Genomic DNA, 6,692 nt, shown 5'->3' with positions numbered 1-6,692 from the left:
AAAAATAAAAAAAATAAAAGAAACAATAGGACAGGGATGGTAGGCACGTTGGTGCGCTTATGCACGCCCCCTACAGACCTCTTAGGAAAGGGGTGAGGTCAATAGTAAATAGTCTAAGGTTAAAGTTTTTGGTGTTTGGGGAAGAAACCACAGAGTCAGGTAGAGTATTCCAGACATTGACCACTCTGTTGCTGAAGTCGTTTTTCCTGCAATCAAGTTTGGTCCGATTAACTTTGAGCTTGTATCTATTGTTTGCTCTTGTATTGTTATGCTTGAAGCTGAAGTATTCATTGACAGGTAGGACATTGCAATGTATGATTTTATATACTATACTTAGATCGGACTAAAAGCGGCATAGTTCTCGGTTTTCTAGGTCTAGAATTTTAAGTCTGGTGGCAAAAGGTATTCTGCAATGAGTAGAGGAGTGGAGAACTCTTCTTGTGAAATATTTCTGGACTTTCTCAACTGTGTTAGTATCAGATACATGATGTGAGTTCAAGTAAAAGAACACTAAAAAAGGACACAAAGGAGAGAAGGTGTATTTGAATCACCCCATCAGCAATTAGCATCTGGAGTACAGTCTGATCACCTGATTATGCTCTTTCCCACTTGCGTATGATGCATTGTATTTTTAGTTCCATTCTGGTAAATATTTAAATATATAAATTACCATATGGAAGCTTTAGGCAAATCTTTCTTTAGTCTTTTTTCAGGGAAATTCATTTTCTCCCCCCTTCCCCCCCCTCCCGCAGTGTTGCCATTTTAGTATTATTGTACCCAAAGCCAGCTCATTTAATTTTGGCACTTAAGCCTGAAAAACTCTACTAGTGTGTTTCCTTCTTCAATAATAAATGAAATAGTTGACTTTTTTTCCTGTCTTATGTGGCACGCAGAGTCAGCTTCCTGAGGCTCTGCCAAATTGAGGGGTCAACTGTACATTTGTGTTATTGAAGGTAAAATGGGGCCATAGTGACTGTGAAACTGTGCTCCAGGATTTTATAGATGCAATTAACAGAGGTGCTATTCAGAAGCTCTGTGACCTATCCTAATGGCCAAGAGGTATTTATTTATGTGTTTCTTTCCATTCAGTTCTCCAGGAAGCATACAACAGAGTAAACCACCCTTCTTTCAGCCCTACCTTCCATTCACACTTTTCATTCACATGCATTTATTATCTTTTCTAGATGTCACATGGCTGCTTGCTTTCCATTTTATTCTCCCAGCCATTCCATATAGTCAATCCCCTGCAGTGTGATGAACATGTCGAATTTATCCAGTTTGCTTTTGGATCATAGAATCATGGGGCTGGAAGGGATTTAGGAATTCTTCTAGTCCAATCCTCTGCCCAAGAAATTTGCTGTTCATTATTATGGTGTTCTCATGTAGAATAGATGTCATAGCATAGTAGTACAGATTTTATCAGGAAAATAAAAGACCCCAAGCTAGTCTTTGCTATTTTTCTGGAAAAATCTTAGTCAGCTGTTGCCAGTCAATGGCACCAGACAAGATCTGTGGGATTGTTAGCCTGCTCACTATGAGGCAGCTTCTGTGGTTTTTATAATCTTACCATAGCTTGCTGATTATGAGTTGCTATTTAGTAAGGTGATTGGGCAGTCATGAAAAGTACAATTTTGTTCTTCAAATCTCTTGTATATTTTTATCTACAGGATGGTCAAAAGCAGTGGCCAGTGATTCCTAAAGATCTGGGTCTGGATTCTAAGCCCATCTCCTGTCCTTCACCTTGTGGGTGTTTTATATTCATCAAATCTATTTTTTTTTTTCATTGTTGATTGACTCAGTGGGCAGGGGGAAATCCACAATAATGGAGTTCAGAACAGACAGGGGCTTTGTAGCTCTCATTTAAAGGCTATGGAAATTTGAAAGGAAAAGAAGGTGATGATAGTATCACCCATACAAAGACAGCAATTATAAGTCCAGGGAGGAAATGTAATAAAGCCTTATTGAGTTGAGATAACTGTGGTGGCTGCAGGGCCAGTGTTCTGGAAGGAAAAGGCTGGAGGAAAGCCTTCTCAGACCTTCCATCCTGTCTCTGTCATTCCCATACAGATTAATGAGCTCCAGGATGCCCTCAGCCATGTTCAGACCAGTCTCCGTTTCCCAAAATAGAAGACTCCATCTTGTGCCAATGTGTCATATTCCCAGGCTATCAGCGCCATTGTGTTTTATTGCCCCATTGTATTCAGAGGTTACTTCCGAACTTTTCCTCTTTGCTCCTTAATTACTCGTTTTGATGGTTTGATTCCCCGAGAAGAGCCCCTGAAACATCTGACCTGAGTCAGGCGTCCATTGTATATAAAAGAATGTGGCACAAAGCATTAACTCAAGGGTCATATAACTGCCAGCTGAATCTTCATGGAAGAAATTTCTGGCCAAGTTTGGTCTATCAAGCCTGTGTATACTTCTTGCAAAGCCAGGAAACTAGCTAGGTCTCATTTCTTGTAAAAGAGAAGTAATAATTGTTGACAATGAGTGCACTGATTTAGTCAAGTGGTTGGTTTACACAGTCATTCAGATTTGCAGATTAAGAAATCTGTTGAATTTCTGTTTCCTGTTCTGGTATTACAAAAAGAATTGCATAAGTAAGTTGGCCTTTGCTTATTTTATTATGCAGAACTGCAGCCACCTCACTTTTTCCAGGTAGTTAGAACAGAATATGGATTAACTGTACAGTTTCTACTCCACCCCCCATATTATTTCCTTCAAAATCATACCAGTTGGCAATGCCAGTTGCCTTCTTAAGATAAGTAACATTACACAATTTATTTTTACTGTTTTTCCATTCTGTGATGGTGATTAAATATTCTGAGGACCAAGAATGAATAGTTACCACTTATTTTCTCCTTTTAGCAGTGATAGAATTAATTCTGGTAAGGAAAGTGAATATGTGGACTTGCTTTCCCCTGGAAAAGGAAAATGCTACTCTTTTCAGATCAGTGAAATAACAGAGTGATTGCATTTCTAAATAGCTCTATTGGACAGAATGTAATTTTTGAAAAAAGTTGAATAAGATTGTCCTGCATATCACATTTCAGAGCCAAGATCAGTTTATTCTCTGAAACTTTAAATTGACTAGTTTAAATATTTTATACGGTGCATAACTGTGAATTTTGAATTCACATATACATACTTTCTTGCCCAATGCAAGAGCAAATAAACCATAGGAGCAATTATAGAAGTTCCATATTAAGATTTTTATAAATGAATCCTTTTAAAGATATTATATACATTTAGTTATCTTTCATCTTAAAGATTAAAAATGATTAACATATCTTCTAATGTGAAGGGGATATTACCTTCATTTTTTAAAAAAGGAAACTTACTAATCACTACAGAAAAAATAGGGACATGGATTTATTGAGTGCAGATGATGGGTTTTGTAACTGGTGTGCATGGTGCTGAAGAAGGTTGATACATATCTCTACAAAATGCATGTTCCACTTAGCAATAGTGGTTTGTCTATTATTCTTTTCAGACTATGCCAAATAATTTAATTGAAGAGCAACAAATATCTCTTTCTGCTGTTGTTCTGCAGCCTTTTTGAAATGTGATGCCATTTCTCTGCTTCAGTCCAGGGGAATTATCCATATCTCTGACAAGAGAATAGGTTACTAATGCACCAACACAGCTGTTTTGACACTTTTGATGAATAACATTCAATACTATTAATTGGAACAATTGCTTTTCATTTAACTAAATCACTAGAATTGCTAAACTAAATTGAAACGGAATGTAATTTTGCCTCACTCTCCTTTAATATGGGCCTCTAAATGTCTTCTCCCTGAAGGATTAGTAACTTAATCACCTAACAGTGATAACTGTTTCATAGCCCTCAGCTGGAAAGCTTTTCCTGCTAAGCAGAATTGCATGGGGGAAAAGTGTTATATGTAACAGGGATGGGGAAAAGAATTCCATTTCCTTTCTTTCTTCCCCTTTTTACTGCAGTATTAATCATATTAAAAATGATCTCCTGCCTTTTTCCCCCTCTTCCATCCAGATCTTTATGGTTCATTATAATTCCAGCCTCTCCAGCTTTCATTTTGCTTGTATCAATCACACACATTTCTCTGTGTGCATGGCAATTATATTTGTCCATTTTGCTAGAGAGATTTTCGCTGTCATTGATCAGAAAATAGGTTAGAACCTACACGTGTATGTCCCACCCCCACAGATAATTATACATTAGATACTTATTCCCATATAAACATGCTTGGTATTGTTCTCCTTGTCTTAAAAAACACAAGAGAATGGAGCAATTTCTTCTTTAATTTTATTAAAAAAAACCATCCTGCTTTTGTTTGATTTTCTCACTTATTTTCTCCTTTACCAGTTCTCATCCAGATTAATGCTGAAGTATGATATTATAAATCCTGAAATTTCAGATTATGCGCATTTACTTGGCTAACTTCAAATCTAGCTTGCCCAGCATCTGCCTTTACTATTGTCGTAATGGAAATTCTAATAATATTTTATTTATTCATCTCACATAATGACTTGGCCTAGCTGAACAAAATCTCACAAGGCTAAGTCATGAGTGTAAAGTAATTACTGCATGTCATACATTTACATAGCCCTTTGCAGAATGAGATAAGCCTCAAACAACAGTTAGCAGCACCAGGACGACCAGAGCTAAGAAACAGGAATGATAAAGACAAAGCAGGCATTTTGTGTAGAATAATGTTTGACTATTTTAGGTAAGTGACTAGCAGAGGCTGCATTGCTTTGCAAACTTATCAGGGAATAAGGGAACAAAAGGAATTCATTCTGAGCAAATAAGAACAGAATTTATTTTTGTATATGATATAGGTCAAATGAGTAGAGATACCAAGTTTTTTTTAAATAACAGGTATGAATGATGTGAGAGAAAAACATAAAAATATTTTAATGGCAACAGATAACAAAGAATCTATCCCCTGGGCTATGTGGAAATCCTAAAGGTACTTTGATTTAATTGAACTTGTAATAAAGTTTCCCTTTGATCCATCTCTGTTCAGTGATATTTTGAGCAGCTATGTGATAAAAGTGGTGTTCAGGAGTCTTTTCTGCATGCACAAAAATAATATTGAAGCAACATTGAAGCCTAGCAGAATAAAGCAGCCCATCTTGCTTAAGTGAGTGAATGAGATGGAACACTTCAGTTTTCTGTATTGAGGCACTGCTGTGGAACAGGTCTCTCCAGCCACTGGAAATGAAGTGATGTCAATTTACAAGGCTTACTATTCCTCCATGTGCATATATATTCAACCTATCACTTCTTCTATGGCTTGTTCTTTTTATAATGTATCTATATTCTATTTTTGCACTATTTATCTGGTTTTAGAGGGGGGAAAAGCTTCAGGAGTTGGATTCTGTATTTGCCCTATCACCACATCTCTCTTCAGCAACTCAAGACCACAGAAGAGAAAATCCAGAGTTGTTCTTGTCTTGTTCATATACAGCAGTATGGCTGTCTCTGAAATCATCAGATTTCTCTATTTTGTTAGAATTTACTAGGTAGTGATCCAATCCACAATCCATCCCTGCTTAATTTTGCATGTGGTGTGAGGCTTGGCACATCTACTAAAATCCTGATGTGCAGAGATAATTAAACATAAGAGGTCACATTGCTTTCAAGAATATGAAGTTATCTTGACATCAGACAATAATGCTGGTGGGATTGTTATATAATATAATGGCTAGGCTATTGCCTTTTACACTTTAAGTCAATGCCTCCCACAACACTGACAGGGCAAGCCACGAGAATATAAAATGACAGAAAACCTCACTCCTTACTAGCACTGATGATGTTACCTACTTTGAAATGTTTACAAGAAAACAACCAAGCTCCTGGGATTGGAGGGGAACACAAAATAGCAAGGGAATTTTCACCATTTCTCCCTTTCTATCTCATATTTTAATTTTAATTTAATAAGAAAACAAATATATATATGCAGGTCTTGGCGTGTTCAGGTCTTTTCCCGTGTAAGATTGAGTATTTTGGTGACATTTCAATGAGGTCCTACTCGCCATCTTCAGGCTGGTGCGTGATCTGAGCTGCTGTCTCTCTATAAATACTGGTGTGGAGGTTGGCTGTGTTGTCATTTCTTGATTGGTTGATGGAGTTGATGTTTGAAGATTGGCTGGCTTTTTCGTAAGAACTTGTGTGGCTGAGGTATTGGCTATGTGTCTGTCAGTCTCCTGTGTTGTAACGACCTGGGTAATGGGCTGTGTGATAACCTTCTGAGTTCTATTGTTTTGACATCCTGGGTCTTGTGCTGTAATATCCTGGGTCGTTGGCTGTGTTGTAACATCCTGAGGTTTTGTGGTGTAACCTCCTGAGTTCTGTGATGTGATATCCTGAGCGGGTGTCTGTGATATGACTTTCCGGGTTTTGGTTTGGCTCCGAGTTTGAGGCCTGGCTATATGTTCATGGCGTGTGTCCGTTTGCTTGGTTTGGGTGTATTTACAGAGAGACGGCAGCTCAGATCACGCTTTGCTCGCACAAGCACAAAGCCGAAAACACCAGCCTGAAGATGGCGAGTGGAACCTTATCGAAAGGTCGCCAAGATACTCTCAATCTTACATGGGAAAAGACCCGAACACGCCAAGACCTGCATACCTGTACCCATGAAAATCTACGAAAACAAACACACACACACACACACACACACACACACACACACACATATATATAT

Source organism: Notechis scutatus, chromosome 3, assembly GCF_049901735.1.
Source record: "Notechis scutatus isolate UNSWTSFEM ecotype Mainland chromosome 3, rNotScu1.2, whole genome shotgun sequence".
NCBI classification, from domain to species: Eukaryota; Metazoa; Chordata; class Lepidosauria; order Squamata; family Elapidae; genus Notechis; species Notechis scutatus.
Note: the sequence above shows the minus strand (reverse complement) of the source record.